Source organism: Mus caroli, chromosome 11 (genome assembly GCF_900094665.2).
Source record: "Mus caroli chromosome 11, CAROLI_EIJ_v1.1, whole genome shotgun sequence".
NCBI classification, from domain to species: domain Eukaryota; kingdom Metazoa; phylum Chordata; class Mammalia; order Rodentia; family Muridae; genus Mus; species Mus caroli.
Window position 1 is genome coordinate 110,387,914 of NC_034580.1, and position 19,508 is coordinate 110,407,421.

The window sequence follows — 19,508 nt, forward strand, 5'->3', positions numbered from 1 at the left end:
ACACACACACACACACACACACACACACACACACAATCTATCTCTCTCCCCACCCTACCCCATGCTTCATAACTGTGGATGCATTATGACTGACTTTCCCAAGCTCTTCTCATGGCTACCCTACCATGATACCATATGTCCCCTCAAACTGTGAGTCAGAATAAACCTTTCTTTTGCTGGGCAATCTGTTACAACAGTAAAAAAACGTAACTCCATTAGTTATTTTATTATAGCAAGAGAAGCAACTAGAATCTCCACTGACCTGCTGAGTCTATCAGGGGAACAAAAGAAAAGGATGCCAACCCTACCTTGTAAACATCACACAATCTGGCTGGAAGGATGAAATAGGAATGAATGAATGAATGAATGAATGAGTGAGTGAATTAGTGAATGAATGAATGAATGAGTGAATGGCATAAGAACCAATGAGCAGAACAGCCAGCCTGAAACCATCCATTCTAGACCTAGCCATGGCATCTCTCTTCTTTCATTTTCAGTTTGTATTAAACTTTATTTATTGGGGGTAGGGCACACACCCATGGAGGAGGTCAAAGGACAACTTGCAAGAGTCTGTTTTCTTCCTTCACTCTGTGGGTCCTGGCAATCAAATTCAGGTCACCAGGTTTGGCAGGAGTCATCCTTAACCACTGAGCCATCTTTCTGGCCCAGCAATTCTCACTTCTTACAAAGCCCAGCATGGCTCAGCCAGTCTTAAATTACCCAGCAAATCTAGCTCAGTAATGGCATAAAGAGTAGAAGCCTAATTGACATATGATATAATTTGACCCTGGAGGGAAATGGGAACAATATTTGGAACAAGACAATGAGCCTGTGGCATATGATAATTAGGGTAATTGATACTGGCAATTGGTCCCTAAGTTGTCAATTTAGGTTATTGGCTTAACACAATGAGGTTTGTTTCTTACCCAACTGAAGGGGATGTTACGATCAATAGCTCTTCCAGGACATTCTACACCAAGTGGTAACCCAGGGACCTAGGTTCCTGCATGTTAAGGCTCTGCAGTCCATAGAACATCCATCAAGAGCTACCGGAGCTCATGCCGAATCTCCTATGTGATGCTTAACCATGTTGACTCAAGTTCCAGCATCATCTCTGTTCAGATTCCATTGCTGAGAATCAGTTGTGGGGTCCTGCGTAGGGGCAAAAGGATGCGGGATATATTAGCCCATGACTGGGCAACAATTTCCCCAGGATAGTTCTACACTGTGGAAGAGCAATGTGCTTTGGGTTGGTCAGCTAGCTGCTACTCTCACTGCGAGACATAACCTGCAGTCAATGCTGTAACATCAGGAACATGTCCAACCTCAGCTTGCCTGTGAAGAACCGTACAGGGCACAGATAGATTATATATTAAACCTTGTCCTCTTGCAGTAGTAAGATATCTAACATACTTTCAATAGAGTGGACATAGGCAAACATAAAGGCTGTGTACTTTGTGACTCCAGACTTGGAGTTGGTGTCAGCCCAACAAGCAGAGAGGAACCCAAGACCAATCTTTGAGACAGAGATCAAGTTATATAATCTAGGACTTGAGCCAGCAAGATGGCTTGGCAGGTAAAGGTGCTTGCCACAAAGTCTGATGACCTGAGTTCAATCCCTAGCACCCACATAACTGTAGAGAACCAACTCCTTCCCACACATTATCCTCTGTCCTCAACAAATGCATTGTGGCACATGTACACACACACACACATACACACACACACACACACACACACACAGAGTAAATAAATGCAATTTAGCTGGACAGTGGTGGCGCATGCCTTTAATCCCAGCACTTGGTAGGCTGAGGCAGGCAGATTTCTGAGTTTGAGGCCAGTCTGGTCTAAAGAGTGAGTTCCAGGACAGCCAGGGCTACACAGAGAAACCCTGTCTAGAAAGAAAACAACGAAACAAAACAAAAAACAAAAACAAAAAACAAAAATTGCAATTATTTTTAAAAAACCAAAACAATAATATGGGCAGCAATAGAACACAACACCTGCTCTTGACCTATTATGAGCTCCATGTACACACAGACACATATGAACACATAGTACACACACACACACGCACACGCACACGCGCACACACACACACAAAGTACAGATTCTTGTATTTAACCCAACACTTAAGGTCCAGACTCTTAAGGTCCAGGACGCTGGCATCTGCATGGTACCACCAGGGTTGCTGAGGCCCACCCAGTGTTGAGCTTTTGAGTCCAGTGGGCTGGCTCCTGGTTCCAAGACTTCATCACACTACTTGGGCATGACCCTTGAAGGCAAGACGTGGGCAGAATGAGAACAAGTCACACAGGGCACCCAGGATGCCCTTCTCCCGATACGTTCTTCAGGAACTGGGGTGTCTAGCCAGGGAAAGAGCAAACCCAGGGGGATGTGCTGTCTTTGGCAGTACAGAATCTGTCACATGGAAGTGAGGCAGATTGACTTTACGGTGTCCAGAGATCAGGCCTTCAACCAAGGGCATCACTGTGCCAGATTTTTGCTAAACAAAAGGAAATAACTCTTCAACAATTAGAGCCTCCCCATAGTGAAAGGGCTGCCCCAGAAGGTAGTAGGTTGCCTGGCCTGACAGCGTGCATACATCAGCAACTTGCCATCTGTCAGTTGCTCTGGCTGGGACTGTCACAGCGGACAGAAGGTTGGACGAGCTGCCCTTTCCCTGACAAGATTCCATAATTTTAGAACGTGGTCTGGGGACCAAACAGGCCATACATATGAGCGGAGCCAAATGACCAGAAGGGGAGTGATGGCCACAGTTTGCTGGGAGGGGCTTATAGGTGACAAAATTCATGAAAATCTTGAAAGGCTACGTAGCTTCCCTGTCCCACCCCAGAGAATTTCCCCTTTAAAAACTGGGTGGGGGTGGGGAAGGGGTGCACTACTTTTTTTTTTTTTAGGTAGGTCTCACATAACCCCCTCAGCACTTATATCCATCAGCCTCAGTTTCCTCTGCAGGGTCCTTGGTCTCTCAGGCAGGTCCCCACACCATCACACATGCTGTTCCTTCCTGGAATTGTCCTTCCTCTCCTCCATTCCTGTAACAGGACCTTTCCTAAAGCCACCTCCTCCAAGAAGCCCCAGAAAACAGACCCTCCTTATCCAGGTCACCTCCCTCCTGCAGGCCCCATCTGCCCTATGGGATCCCGGATGGGACTTGGGTGGTTGGAGGCTCAGCTAGCTCCAGATCTCTGGGGATGTGGTACAGAGGCAGTGCCACGCCCCTAGATGGCCATGGCACCAAGGGGCCCCGTGGACTGCATTGAACAAACAAGACACAGAAGCAGCCCATTCCCTGTCTCCCTCAGGATGAGATCAGCTTGTAGTCTCCCTTCCAGGCATCCATTTCTCCTCCCAGAGGCTGTCTTCTCTGTTAGTTGATATTTATGGGTAATAAGCCAAGCATATCCCAACCCCAGGTGAAATGCCTCTTAAAATAAATATCTGGAGGCCAGTCAGTCTACACGGACAGGGTGGGCTCTGCTGGGGGCCGGGAAAGCATAGCCACAAGAGGGGTAATACCGGGCTTCAAGTCGATGGTGAGTGATGGGAAGAGGCGGGTGGGTGTGTCATTCACTGCACAGCGTCATCAACTGTGGAAATGGAACTCTGTGCTCCACACCTCTCCAGCACCCACCACAGCGAGATGATGCTGGTGATCTGAAGTCTGGCTCTAAACGGGCAGAGCTGGACAGGACAACAGGGCAGAAGCCTCTCCGTCAGTGTGGGGAGGGTGAAGCAGAGGGGGTCAGTGGGGGTCAGTGGGGGTCTGTGGGGGTCGGCGATGCTCTCTGAGGAAGAGAAGCCTGTGCAGCAGCAGGGAGAAAGAAGCCCAGGGTACCTGTGGGTTTCCACATTTGAGAGGGACACATTGGAGGTCACCACAGAGAGGTGAGAACCTCACTAAAACTAGTCCAGGGTATGGCAGTCTCTCTAGAGTCAGTTTAGTATTGGTTAAGTGGCCATTTGGGTGAGAAGGGTTGGGGCCATGCTAGGCTCCATACCACAGGTATAGAAATAGATAACCCCAGGGCTGGCGAGATGGCTCTACAAGTAAAGATGTCTGCCACCAAGCCTGACACCTGAGTTTAGTCCTCCAAGCCACATGATAAAAACAATGAACTCCCACAATTGTTCTCTGACCTCCACATGTGTGCCACGGTACACATACACATACACACACACACACATACATACATACGATAGACAGACAGATAGACAGATATTTTAAAATAAGAAATGAGGCTCTACTCCACACCTGCCCACTCCCCACAGGACTACATTTTGCTTCTACTTCTGGAGCTGACCCTCCTCTGTTGTAGACCACAGATCCCACAGAAAGCTACACCCTGACAGGAGTTCTCAGGCAGAGCAAAGATACGGGTTTTCCAGGATGTACACACATGTACACAAGCACGCAGGCATGTGCATCCTGTGTGTATATGCACACACACACACACACTTCATCTGCTGACTAGATTCCAAGTCCCACCAGCACAGTCCCACCGAGCATGAAAGCCACCAGTCCTGTACTTCTTTCTATCTTTAGATGTCAGCAAAGGCCGGGAGCATTTTCACCCACTGGGGACGAAGCTGGGAAGGCAGGTGAAGGCTCTTCCCCAGCAGCCTAATTTCCCGGGACCAAGCCTGAAGCACTCACAGCCTAGGTCTTCTCCCTTTGATCTTCTCAGATCCAAAGGGGAAGCTGAACACCTCCTGGAACATGTCTAGTATGGAGGGAAGGTAAGAGAATGTAAGACAAACATGAATAGGTTCTCGAGTGTGTTAGCACAGGCCTGTGATCCTCTTAGGAGGAGGAGACCAGAGGATAGGGAGTTCAAGGCCAGCCTGGACTATATAGTTGGAGGGTAGCCTGGACTATATGAGACCCTGTCTTTAAAACAATCAAACAACTGAACCAAAGGAAGAAAAGCAAACAAGCAAGCAGACAGACAGGCAAGCTGGTGGCCTCCGCAAAAGAGCATCAGGTCATGAAATACAATTAAGTCCAAGATGCTGCACTGCCCCTCTCTGCATCACCCTGACTTGGCACACTCTTCGGAGGATGCTCCAAGACATTTTTACTTAGTGTCTTTTGACCCAGAGCATATGCTCTTGGACACACATCCCATTGGCTGCCTTCCATCTGGGCCAGGACAAGTGGGAGCCAGAATCTGGGTCTCCATGGTTTTTCTGAAAATGATGTAATTGGATAAACCAGTAGCCTGAGTCCAAGCCTCCGCCCCAGACTGCATGTATCTCTTATGCATGAGCCAGTGAGACCTCCCTGGTCCCTAAGCTCTGTGTTATCAGGTTGGACCAAAAGCTGCCTCTCTCCCCTACAGAGGATTAACCAGACCTCAGCACAGCAGACATTATCTGAGTTTTGGTAGTTTTATGTCAGGAGCATCTTCCTGGGAGACAGGCTAATGCTGACCCTGGAAAGGTAGACCGCCTCCATCTCCTATGTTCCCGCTGGTCCATACAATCTGCCTGGACACTAGAGAGCAGTGGTTCTCGACCTTCCTAATGCCAAAACCCCATAATACAGTTCCTCATGTTGTGATGACCCCCAACTGTAACATTATTGCATTGCTACTTCATAACTTCAGTTTGCTACTGTTGTGAATTTTAATGTAAATATCTGAAATGCCACCCCCAAAGGGGTCATGACCCACCAGTTGAGAGTCACTGCTATAGAGAAAATCCTTCTGCCTCCACCTCAGTTCCTGAGAAAGAGAGCTCTGATTGATTGATTGATTGATTGATTAATAATGTCTGCCATAGGCTTGGAAGAGAAAGTGAAGGCTGGTTTGCTGGGCATTTGACACTGGATTTAATTCAAAAGGACTTAGGTCGTGGAATTTCACAACTGTGGGAAGTAGGCCCCTATGGGCCTTGCTCTAATTAGACCAATGGGGTAAAGCAGTGCCTGGCTCAGCCAATTTTGCCTGCATCCATCCTCCACTGGCCACAGTCAGCCAAGCTGAAGTCAGAGTGCATACACGAGCGGAGTCAGCCAGCTCCCTGAGCAGGTGAACGAATGACCCTGGAGCCCTGGATGAGGTAAAGGTGAACTCTCTGGACCAATGAGTTGGCATGGATGAGTGGCCACAGAGGAAGAACAGCGGCCCCTCCTGGGCTCAAGGTCAGAGCTTCGTAAGACATGTTTCCAACTCAACTCCTCTAGCCGGAAGAGTGGCTCTCGGATGAGCCTGCTTACAGCAGCACTTGGGGAGTCTTTAAGATGCACAGAGATGCCCCAGGGTCCTGCTTCAGACATACTGGCTTAATTGGCCTGGGTGCAGCGTGATCTTAGGGATGTTTTTAAAGCTCCCAGGATGATTCTAATGTGAAGATAAGGTTGGGGGAGGGGTGGTAGAGGGGGGAGCACTGGGTCCTGATTCAGGCCAGTGTATCTCAACCTGTAGGATGCATTCAGATCACTAGGAAAACTTGTTAAAAAACTTGGTGTGTGTGTGTGTGTGTGTGTGTGNGAGAGAGAGAGAGAGAGAGAGAGAGAGAGAGAGAGAGAGCACAAAGCTGGAAGCCAGTATCAAGTGTCTGCTTCAGGCCCTCTCCACCTTATTCGTGATGGGGAAAGCATACATGCTCACACATGTAGATGTACCTATGAGAGCACAGGCAGAGGTGAGGCCGGAGGAGTATACCAGGTGTCTTCCTCAAGAACCCTCCATCTTATTTCCTGAGACAAGGTCTCTCACCGAACCCGAGGCTTATATTTCAGCTACGGTGAGGATCTGCCTGTCTCTGAAGCTGGGATTTAAGGCACACGGATCCATGTTTGACTTTACATAGGTGCTGGGGATTTGAACTTAGGACCTCTTACTTGCCCACTACTGCTCTTCCCCACTGAACTCCCCTCCCCAGCCCCTCCACATTATTAGTTTGAGACAGAGTCTCTCGTGGAACCTGGAGGTCACTGATCCAGCTAGACTGTATAAACAATGAGCTCCCAGGATCCTCTGGTTTCTGAGCTCCCAGAATCCCCCAGTTTCCTTCTCTGCACCCCAGCAGTGGAGTTACAGGTGCACACCACTATGTCTGGCTTCTTATGTGGGTACTGGGGACCCAAACTCAGTCCTCCTGCTGACTCACGAGGCCTCTACTCATTAAGCCAGCTCCCCAGCCTCCCAAATGCGCAGTTTTCTTAGAGCTGGACTGGGCCCAAGTATCCATCCCTGCCAGCCTCCCACTGACCTTGGGCTGTTGGTCCCAGGACCATATTTTGCATAGGAAGGATTTAGGCCAGTGGTTCTCAAAGGCTCATCCCAGAACCAAAGTATCACACATACTTGGGTCTTGCAGAGACCCAAGACATATTCAAGTTGGGGACAGCAATCAATGACAGAGGCCAGTCAGTCCCTTGTCTTCCATCTACAAGATGTCTTCCAAAGAGGCCTCTTAGAGGCATTTCTCCACCTGGCTCAGCCAGGTGAATGGTTTGGGGGTGACAATAAGAATGTAGGATATAATAAGTCCATATGTCAGTTTCTAGCAAGGAATAAATGTGCATAGTCTGTGCACCAATGTCTGGTTTCCAGGCCCCAAGGGAGAAAGGAAGAAAAAAAAAAAAAAAAAAAAAAAAAAAAAAAAAACACCAGAAACACACCAGCAACAGTGAGATGAAATTCAATTCCAAACTAAAAATACACATTATTTATCATTAGCTAGAAGGAGACGAGGAAGAGACCATTAGCGAGTGTTTGCTGGCCAGCGCAGTTCTTCGTAGCAAGAGCAGCGCGCTCCAAGGGCTGTTGGCCTACATTTCCTTTTGTTGCAGTTATGAGGCAACAACTTGAGTGCACGCAGGGCCCCGCACCACTTCCTCCCACCGGAAATGACTTTCCATTATCTGGAGACTGGTGGGGAGGGCATCAGGGCTCTCAGAGGTGTCAGCTTCCCCGAGGGGCAGGGCTGGCTCCATTTCTCCAGGGAAGAATGGAAACCTGGCAGTAATGCTGCAAGTGGATGTTCACAGGGAGAGATAACCATGAGCTAGAGAGCAGCACACTGGCTCTCAAAGCCTCCCCCCACCCTGGGGTGGGGGAGGGACACAGAAGGGCTTGAGGTTGGCAGGGAAAGGAAAGGTACATTCAAGGTCACTGTGGCTGTCCTCTACCTGTCCTCTTCCAGAGAGGCAAATTGCTCTGGAACCCATGTGGCTGGATTTAAACCAACCCCGGAGAGCTGGGGAACGAGCCAGGAAAGGGGGTGAACCCATTTTCTGTGCAAAAGGCCAAGGCTGGGCTGGAACAAGGAGAGCTAAAGAAGGAAGAAAAAATGAAGATACCAGACACAAAGATGCCTAACAGTCAGCAGGAGCTGCTGCTGCAAGCCCCAGGAACCAGACCACAACCATCACTGGAAACAGTCCAGTTAGGGAGAGGAAGTAGAAGAAAATGTTTCCTTCAAGATCCTCAAGAGGGAGCTGGAGAGATAGCTCAGTAGCACTGAGTGTTCTGCCAGAGGATCTGGGTTCAATTCTCAGTGCCCCACATGGCAGCTGTCAACCCTCTGTAACTCCAGTCCCAGAGGATCCAATGCCCTCTCCTGGCCTCTGTGGCACCAGGGACACACATGGTGCACAGACATGCATGCAGGCAAAATGCCCATATACTGAATATAATAATTTGTAAGATAAAATGTTAAACATCTCAAGAAGTATGCCAGTGGTACACACACACACACACACACACACACACACACACACACACACACACTGCTGTCATAGCATGCAAAGGGTCATAAGAATGGTCGGTTCTAACTACAGCCTAAACAACTGATTTAGAGCAAGCACTTTGGATGCAGTCTAACACCTCTGCTTAGCTGGGTGGCTTTGTCACACATCCGTTCTGTGCCATGCCATCTTCTCAGTAAAGAGCTACACATGACAGTGCCATCCACACAGGGTAGGGAGAGTATCTAGGATGTGCCTGGCACATAGAAGGCACAGATAAACATCAAATGTATGCCAGCCTCTCACATCCCGGGGCTGTCCCCTCTCAGCACTAGAGGCTCCATGTTTCCCACAGGAGGGCCACTCATCTGTCCTTTCTGGACCATCAGGGTGGAAGAAGGAACGTAGAAAGGGGGCAGAGAATGGCAAGAGATGAAGAGAAGGCTCAAGCCCAGCGGCTACAACAGCTGCAAGTCTCAGGTCACCTCTGCTCACTCCTTCCCTATATATGTAAGATGATGACATCTGACTCTCAGGTTCTAAACACTGCCTTTGACAGCCTGTGCACATCACTGGGCTGGAAGGTCACCCCACACGAAAAAGCACTAGGCCACAACCACGAGTCCAAGTTTTAGTCTTGTCTCTGCCTAGCATCACTGCCTCGTGGTTGTTTGCCAGCCTCGTTAAGCACCTACTGTATGCAGACCAAAGGAGACACGGCTCATACCCAAGTGCCACCCTGTAGACTCTACAGAGCCCCCATAGGGATGTGTGTGCATTTGGGGACCAGAAAGCATCCTGAATATGGGGTCAGTGGCTCCCAGGGCTGCCATGATGTGGACACCCTCGTTCTGTCTCCATGGTGACGGCTGTATTTCTCTTCCTGTTCTTCCCATGGTGCCAGTCGGCTGGCAGGCTCCCAGGTCCCCATGATGCATGTGCCTTCATATCGCCTTGTCTATCCATAAAACCCAATTACATGGAATAGCCCAAGTGAGCCTCTGAGCCCGACAACCTAAGGAACCTCTTAGCAGCTGTAGGTCAATCCCTTAAAATGCTGTTATGAAGACAGAACGAGAGCCGGTCAACAAAGCTGAGGGGCGAAGACATCAAGTAAATTCAGCAAATGGACCATTTCAAGTCCCGGACAAGGGGTGAATTGGATTTCAAAGACATGACCTTCAACGAATCCACCCAAAGCCCCAGGTTCTCTCTCACCTGAGGCTGGCTGCAAGGGGTGCCAAACCAGGCAGAGCTAGTCGCTCCTTCTCCTTCCCATCATTATTCTAGAAGCCACCACATGGCGACCACCATCCCTTCCAGTACCGTGACTCCCGCTGGGTCTTCACCACGGCTATCCCACCCCAGCGGCCTCCTCAGTTACACAATCTCATGATTGGTGGTGAAGCTCAGAGGGCTGCAGCTCCACAGAGAGGATGAGGGAGGGAAAGGAGGCCTGAGAGAGGAGCTTGCCGACACTGTCCCCAGCAGTCACATGAACTGTATAGGCAGTACCTTCCCCTCCTCAGCAGCAGTCTCTAGAAGGCACCAGCCATGTGGGCACCTCCTACCCAGATATACAGTGCTGCCAAGGGATGTTGGGAGAATTTCTTCCTGTTTAGGAGAGAGGAGTGCTTGACAGTGGCTACCCACTCCCAATGAGAAACCATAGTTCAGTTCCACCAGTGATCTCTCTGGGAACCAGTGAGTCTATTGGGCTTACTTACAGAGCACGGGCAAAGGGCCACAGACAAGAGCAGCTGCACTGGAACACTTCACTGTAGCTACCTAGATGGATCCACATTCCCCAGTCTCCCCAGCCTGTATACTCTAGGCCCCTCTCTGAGACTCCAGGTCATATCCAGTTAGGGCAGAATTGCATGCAATTGGTTAGGAGGAGTGGCTGGACACTAAGGAGAGGGTCCCGTGACCCTCCCCACCCCTCCTTCTATGAGAAATGACATCAGCCAACAAGCCCAGCTGTGATGATCTTTGGCGAGCCAACCCAGCCGTTATTATGAAGATGGTGGCTGTTTCCCTGGAGGCTAGTTCTATACAAGGCAACATCTGGAGAGAGGGGCATCAAGGCCAGACATGAGTCTGCCCACCAGCAAGCCATCCTCTCTGTGATGATAATCTTTATCTATGAACTATGGGTCCTGGGGATATAGCTCAGTTGGTGGGATGCTTGCTTAGCATTCAGGAAACTGACTTTGTAAACCAGGTATGGTAACCCATGACTGTAACCTCAGCCCTGCGTAAGTAAAAGCAAAGCCATCAGAAGTCAAGGCCATCCTCTGCTACGTATTGGGTTTGAAGTCAGCCTAAGTTGCATGGGACTCTGCCCCCACCTTTTAAAAAAGATGGCTCTTGAGCAGGGGCTCTAAACCTTTGGGTCGTGACCCTTTTGAGGCTCAAACAACCTTTTCACACAAGACATGTATCAGCTAACCTGCATGTAAAATATTTATGTTACCATTCATCACAATAGCAAATTTACAGCTATGAAGGAGCAATGGAAATAATTTTATGGTTGGGGGTCACCACAACATGAGGAACTGTGTTAATGGGTCACAGAATTAGAAAGGCTGGGAACCACTGGTCTAGAAAGATGGCTCCGTAGGTAAAAGCATTTATCATACAAGCTTGAGGACATGGGTTTGAGTCCCCAGAAGCTGCAAAGGAGCCAGACAAAGCCAGTGCAAGCATCTGTCATCCCAGCACTCCCGCACGGAGATAAGAGGCAGGAGTTTGTGGACCAGTTAGTCTGGTCTACACAAGGGAAAACCAAGGTGAAAGTCAAGTACCAATGTCCAGAGTCGTTCTCTCTGAACTCCACACGTGTTCTGTGGCACATGTGTCCCCACACTCACATACATTTTTAATTAAAAAACAAACAAATGGCGCACACCTTTAATCCCAGCACTTGGGAGGCAGAGGCAGGCGGATTTCTGAGTTCGGGGCCAGCCTGGTCTACAGAGTAAGTTCCAGGACAGCCAGGGCTACACAGAGAAACCCTGTCTCGGAAAAAACTAAAACAAACAAACAAACAAACCCCTTTCCATAGTACTTTGGCACTATGTTCCTTGACTTTACATTACTATAACAAAATACTAGACCTTATAAAATGTTTATTTTGGCCTAAAATTTTGGACGTTCCAGTCTATGAGCAAATGGGGACTTTTTGTTTGGGCCCTGTGGAGGAAGCTCTCCTGGCACAGCCCTGTCAGAGCAGAACCATTTACACTGTCAGTCATGCAGCAAAGGGGAAACGGGACCCACAATCTCCTCCACGGCCACACCCCACTCACCGGACCTTACCTTTCAATGGCTCCACCACCTCTCCATAGCAACAGGTTGGCTAGCAAGCTTTTAGCAGGTAGGGGTCAGGGGATCTTTAGCATCCAGTCTACAGTGGACCATTACTATTATAGTCTTAAAGACTGCCAAACTCCAGCAAGCTGGACAGCCCCATCAAATGATATTGAACAGCAATACTTAATGCCTATTTTCTTAAGCTCTACATTTGCAACAGGAGGCTGCAAAGGTGTGGGGATGCCTTAAGAACCACAAAGACTGCTTCATCCCCATCCATTGTGACCACATCCCTCCTCCCAGCTACCTCTTCATTGAAGTATCATTTAAGCATCAATAAACACATCATCAGAATCTCCAGGATGTGGGTGTTCCTCTTGTTGGCCTTGCCATAACGTGCTGGTCATCAAAGCAGCCATTCTGTGCTCAAGATGCTGTTGGCCTACAGTCCAAGGATCTTAAACACAGAGATCTCATATCTCACTCGTCAGTCTGGCTCTACCGCTGCAATCCCCTCCACTGTGTCCAAACTCTTCCTGGAGAGACATAATAAACAAATGCCCCTCACCCAGCATAAGATGCCAAGGGCCGAGCAAAGTCAAGATTCCGATGAAGTCTAGCACGGCCAGCTAATGACTTAGCTAGACTTATAGATAGGAGCATGGGTGAGGTGCTGCTATTCACAGGAGCATGGGTAGATAAAGGCAGCCGGTCATCACAGAAGGGGCGAGAACTGGGGGTTACTCCAATCTCCCTCCCAACCTCACTCCACCCCCCCAGCTTTGAGAGATAATTAACAGGCCTGACCTGGAGGGTCTGCTGTGGCCATTCACATCTTCTCTGGCTGAGATGATCACGGATATTATGATCAGAGGACGGTTCTCAAGTAATTTTTCCTAATGATGGCCCCATCACCTGTCCTTAGAGCCCGACGGATGTTACCAAGCCATGGCCACCACTGTCTCTCTAAGCCAAGTCCCTGCAGTGAGGTCACATGGTTAGTTTTGTATTAGGGCTCCCCAATCTCTGCCTCTGGAAGCAGAGAGTATCAGAGGCAGCTAAGAGCCACACAGGGTCATGGCCACCCTATTGAAAGTCCTGCTGTGGCTCTCCACTGACTCAGTAAACAGCCGGAGATTCCTCAAGGGTCACCGGGGGGCCATTCCTGGACATTTTGCTGGGGTCCCTTGTGGCTGTCCCCATCCCCTGTCCAAACAACACCTGTCCAGAAGAGAAGAGAGAGACTCAGGAAGGAGTCGGACGGAAGAGACCCCAGTTCTCCAGCCGATTCACAGCCCGGCTAGTCTGAGAGGTCCAATTCTGACCACAGCTTTGGGCGTTGGCTGGTCAGAGCCGAACTGTAGGAGCAGCACCTATCTGAGCCTTACATCAGCACACAAGCACACGGGGAAACTGGGAAGGAAGGGATAGGTTGCTTTCAATGAAACAGGGGGAAGGGAGGGGCCAAGCTCGGGAGGAAGAACTACAGCTGGCTTTGTATCTCCAATGGGTTAAAAGGGAAAAAAAAAAAAAAAAGCAATTCCATCTATTTACAAAATAGGATTACAGTTCTGCAGAATGCTGCTGGGCCTGGGGGAAACTTTGAAAACACATTCATTTTGTTTCATCCTTATCAGAGCCACCTGCTCTGCTACCCCCACCCCGGCTGACTTCATTACTCAGAGACCAGAGTCTGAGCAGGCAGCTGCTGGGAAGAAGGCTGGCCCGTGCTCCTTGTCCACCTAGTCTTCTAGCTGGGAAGGCTGTGGCCTTGGTCAAGAATGTCACATCTGCAGAAACAGGTGGTAACCTCTTTGCCAAGGGAAGAGACCTATTAGCAAGTATGCCCCGCCCCCTTCCTGAGATCTTTGGAGGACACTGAACCTGTACCTGGAAGAGAATCCATCTCCTTCCCAGACCCCAGTTGTCTAAAGAAGAAGACAGATAAATAAATAAATAAATAAATAGACACACCAAAGAAAAACAAGGACAAGAGGATGGAGTTGCTTGAATGGTGTTTAGGCTCCCGGAATAATAAACATACAGGCAAATTACAGCCTCGATACAGAGTAGCTAGCTAATCTCCATGCAATGGCTTTTTTCCCCTCGCACTGGTGGGGGCTGGAGGTGGGGCGGGAGGAAGGGAGAGAGCCACGGGTAAACAGGAGCAGAGGGAATCAATTCCCAGAGCACTTTGTTTACTGAAGGAGAGAATCTCTCAGCCTGTCCTTTGCTGTCTCCTATTAACTTTGTCCATCTCTCAACCCCTGCATCTCTGTGGGAGTTGCTGGTTTTGTAGTCAGGGTTTGTGGAGGGGGAGCCAGAAGAGGCATACAGATCTTGGGACCGAGATGTAGCCCTCTGAACCCTATGATGTCGAAGTTTGCAAGTGGCTGAAGGAAACCACAGAATGGGAGGGGCTTCTTTTTGGGATACCTATTTCAACCCCCAGATTTTACAGATTAGGAAAATAAATCTCTGAGGGGTGGAGGTCTAGCCCAAGGTTTCGAGCCGTGAGTGGCAGCCCAGTCCCTAAAGGGGCTAAAGGGACGGAGAGAACAGTAAGCGGACTTCTGTTAGGCAGTGCCTCTGGATTTTGTTTGAGGTCGAATGAAGAACTCTTCAAGGGATAATGGCTCAGTAACTCAGGCGCTAAAGTAATGGAAGCGAGAGGGAAGATCGCATCCTGACTCTAAATCTCGGGGGGCTGCGGGTGTTGGGAAAGAGAGAGAAGAGATGGGGGCCTCCCAGTGTCCCTGAAGAAGCAAATGCAGGAACAGTCCTTATGAACTAATTTCATCACAAGGGGAGGGAGGAGCGCCCTTCAGATGGTAAATCGCTCCTTTACCAAGGACAGCTCTCCGAGTGGAGTGCCTGAAGGCTCTTCCCAACTACCTCTGAGACACTGGGCATCTCCTCCCTTCCAGCAGGTACAGCAGGAAGCAGCCAAAGAGCTGGCTTGCCCCTGCCACTATAGAGGGGAGTATTAAAGGGCTGAGGTTTCATGCACCTTTTTTGGAAAGTTACTGACCCATGAGCCCACAGGATTTGTTATGTTCGGGGGAGACATTTCCAATGTTCTGACAGGGTTGTCAAAGCTCAAAGGACAAAAAGAAACACAAGACATGTGTGCACCTAGTAACCCAGCCACCTTCCCACCCCAGTCACAGACGGGATCGGCCTCAGTGTGATCATCCGCCTCCTTCTCCTGAGTGAACTCCATGCATGTGGGCCTGGTGGTCTGAGTGCATTTCCTAAGTGACTTCCCCCTCCCCGGAAGTCCCTCCATCACGGTGGAATACAGCACCATAGGCTTTTCTGACTCCTTTGGCCTCTTACCCTTTTGACCCCTGAAAAACTTCCTTGTGGAGGCAGGCTGTCAGAGAGGGAGAGGAGAGTTGACTTATATGCCCCAGAACTCCGGCATCTTCAATATTTAAAGTCTGAAGCATTCTCGAGAGATCAGATGTCTAGATATGACAAAAAAAATAAAAATGATAATTTAACAACCAACCAAAGAACTGTGCAGTCGGGGCTCCACCGTCAACCCACAAGGGAGACCCAGCAAGTTCTTTGACCTCCTGCGAGTTGCTCTCTTATCTGCTCAGTGGGGCCTGGCTGAATCTGAGGATGTGGGGGCTGGGGAATGGGGGTGGGTCAGGGGAGCAGAAATCAAAATGCTTTTAGATAGTAAACTACTATTCACTGGGATACCCACTGCTAATAAAACCAGACACAATGTGGCGTTGAGCTTCGTGCACACTAAACAGCTTGTATGCTTCGTCTCAAGCTCTCGCCATTAATCTCGAACCTTCACAAGCCTGTGGGGCAAAGTCTATTACAGCTCACGTTGTAGCTGATGAAGCACCAGGGTGCTAACTGCCCAGCTCCTCATTTACTTAACGAGAGACCCTGATTCCAGACCCAACACTCATCCATCCCCCTTTCAAAGACAACTTGATGAGCGATTGCTTTTGGCAGAATGCGGGCCACTGGGGTAGAAGCCACCCACCTCTTGACCCTCAGAGAACGCTTCGGAATCATGGCCACAGGAGAAAATATCACTCGGCAAAGGCAAGGCACCAGGCACTGTGTTGGGCACCTTACATGCTATTCCCATTTCATCAGTGATGAGGACAAGGCAAAACTGAGGAGACAGATAAGTTCAGTCAGAGGGCTGGCACAAAAGCATCTCCGCTCTAACCCAGGTCGCCCAACCCTCATTCCTTATCTCTCCTAAGCTTAAAAAAGCTACCCTCACTTCCTTCCTCTTCCTCTTCCTTATCCTTTTATTCTTCCTCTTTATTTTACTCTTCTTTCTCCTCTCCTTCTTCTGCTTCCCCTTCTCTTCTCTTTCTCCTCCCAGTTTTTTTCCTCCTCCTCCTCTTCCTCCCCCCAGCCTTCTCCTCTTCCTCCTTCCCCTTCCCTTCCTTTTTCTTTTTACTGCTGTAGCCCAGGCTATCCTCAGGGCTCAAGCTCCCAACTTCCGGGACTATAAAAGGGGCGACAGGCATGCATGAGCTAAAGAAAAGACATTTGTCACCCCTGTCATCATGGTTATTAACTGCTCAACTTAAACTCAAGGATAGGGGCCTCGGTGTCAAGTTTTTTAAAGTCAGGATTGTGCAGTCCCGGATACGGACTCTAGAAAATGCTTCATGGTAAAGGTCTGACACGTTCCTTCCAGAACAAAAGGAGAACATTCTGAGGCATTCAGAGCCAACTGGGGCTTCCAGTTAAGCTCCACCACACACACAATGGTGTTGCTGGGGCCCAGGCCCCCAGGTCCTCTCGGGAGAATAAGATCTCGGTTACAGCGCCCTTGCACACACATCTATCAGATCTGTGATGCTTGGGGCTCAGCACTCTTGAGTCAAGAAGAGAAGAGGCAGCCGCCACCACCCCACCACCCTCACCTGCAGCAGACTCATACCGCCCTTGTGGCAGATCCACCCAGGAAAGGAAAAATGCCTATGTGTTAGGAAGTGTATAATTCTGCATAATAAAAAGACGCCTGGCCCTCGTGTGTATAAACACAGCTTTGACTGAGTACTCTTTCCCAAACAGCCCTTCTGGCTCACTGTGCGGCAATCTAGCATCAGAAACATATGGCTGACATTCAGGCCTTCGGGCAGATTCAGACTTGGGGAGGGGAAAGAGACCTGGGTTGGGAGAACTGGAGAGTCAGGGTGGAGGCCATTTATAATCTGGACAGGGATCCGGCCTCCACCCAAGCTCAACTGTAGTTCTCTCAGGACCTCCACTCGGCATCCATGAAGACATTAACACTTTCAGCTGCATCACTCCTAAGAGAAGAGCCCTTGAGCTGGGTGGGCCTGGATACCAAGGATATGCTCAGGCTTCTATTTGGGGATCTGATGCCACTCCCCCTCAATTACCCAGTGCTGGTTTCAGAGCAGTCAGCTGCAGAGCCCTGTGCTAGGCGGAGCGGGGGATACCCAGCCATATACAAGAGTACTTAAGAGGGCCAATATGGCAGGAGAGCCAGGCAGCACCTCGGTCAAGTCTCTAGCCTTTGGATCTCTAGCCTTAGGTCTGGCTCTATACTTCTAGATGCTCATGACCAGACCAGTGACTCCCCTAGCTGGTATCCATCTTCCAAAGCCAAGTGTCCCAAGCCCAAAGTCATGATGGCCCCATGATGCATCCTGGGAAAGCCCACTCCCCTTAGTGACAGATTGGCTCTGTTCTTAGTGCTATACCTCCCTAGTTAACGGCCACCAAGGGGAGGAGCTGGTTCTAGATCGCTGTTCTCAACTTGTGAGTTGTGACCCCTTAGGCATCAAATATAACCTTCCATGGGGGCCACATATCTGATATCCTATCTACCCAATATTTACATTATCATTCATAACAGTAGCAAAGTGATAATAACAAAGTAGCAACAGAAACAGTCTTATGGTTGGGGGTGGCCACAACAGGAGCAGCTAGCTGGATTAAAGGGTTGCAGCATTAGGAAGGCTGAGAAGCACTGCCCTGGCTGGGAAAGCTGGCAAGGTAGCTGGGAGGAACTGTGTCACACCCAGTCCTTGTCTAGTGCTCCCCTGAGCTGAGGGTGATGACAGAATTCACACTGGCAGAGATGACTCTGACACAGCATTCTTTCTCTGCACCCCAGACACGCCTTTCATATTAGCCTAAGCAGAGCCTGTCACAAGGACAGGTATGCAGGTATGTGGGAGATGACCTGATGGAGGTGGAGCAAGACCAAGAAAGGAGGAAGGCAATGAAGGGCGCCCTCCCAGGCTCAGCCCCTTGGGGCTTCTCTACAGAGCAAGTTGGCTGTGTCTCTTACTGTCCAGCTGAGAGACCACAGACTAAAGCTGTTCACCTGGGCTCTTGCCCCACTGATGGGGGTGAAGTCTTCCTCCATTCCAAACATCCCTGCAGGACACGGTGTCTCCTCTAGAGAGAGTCCCGGACAGAGATTCAGGGTGCAGTAGTGCAAGGTGAGATGGGGTTCCATTTGTATGGAGCTGCCTCAACAGCGGCAGACAGATCAGACATGGTGAGGTGACAAAGACTGAGCACAGATGGATGGATGAATGGAGGAATAAAAGAGCAACTTTACCATTTTAGGGAGAGATGACTCAGCAATTTAAAGGGCTTCCTCCTTTTCTAAAGACCTGAGTCTGGTTCCCAGTACCCAGGTTGGGTAGCTTGCAACCACCTGCTTAACTCCAACTCCAGAGAATCTGATGCCCTCTTCTGGCCGCTGTCAGTACTGCATGCAGCGGTCATGCACATAGGCATGTATCAAAATAACATTAATTTAAAAATATAAAAGGACAGGTTCTAGGCCAGGCATGGTAGCCCGGGGTTCAGGATGTGAGTCTGAGGCTATCCTGAGCTACACAGTGAGACACTGTAGTCCAGGGAGGATGGGAAAGCTACCTGCTCCCTGCCTAGGTGGGGATGAAACACGGGGCATTCCCATATGCTAGGCAAGTGCTCTGCCACCAAGCACACCCCTGCCCATGAGCGGTTTATTAAAACAAGCAGAACATCACAGATATGAGAGCAGAGACCTGCTGGGCAGGGCAGGGCAGGAGGCTTGCCCTGGAGGAAGTAGTTGCAACTCAGTCTTGCTAAGCAATGAGAACTGTTTGCTACCAACCACAGGGGATGCCTGGGATAAGACAAGCATCACAGTCTGCTGTGGGGAGAGAAGTTACCTGCAAACCCTCCTTACTGGTTAGTGAGAGCACACACACACATCCTCAAGGGGTGGGGTGGGAGGGGGGGGACAGTGAGAGGGAAATATACTAATACAATTCTGAGATCTAGAGAAGGGAGGACGGAAGTGACAGATCCTTGCTTTAGAAAAGTCATAGAGCCACGTGGGATGATGATTCTGCCTGCAGTCCCAGCCACTCAGGAAGCTGAAGCAGGAGGATCGAAAGTTGGAGGGTCAGCCTGAACCACATGGAAGGAGGGGGCGGGGGGGGGG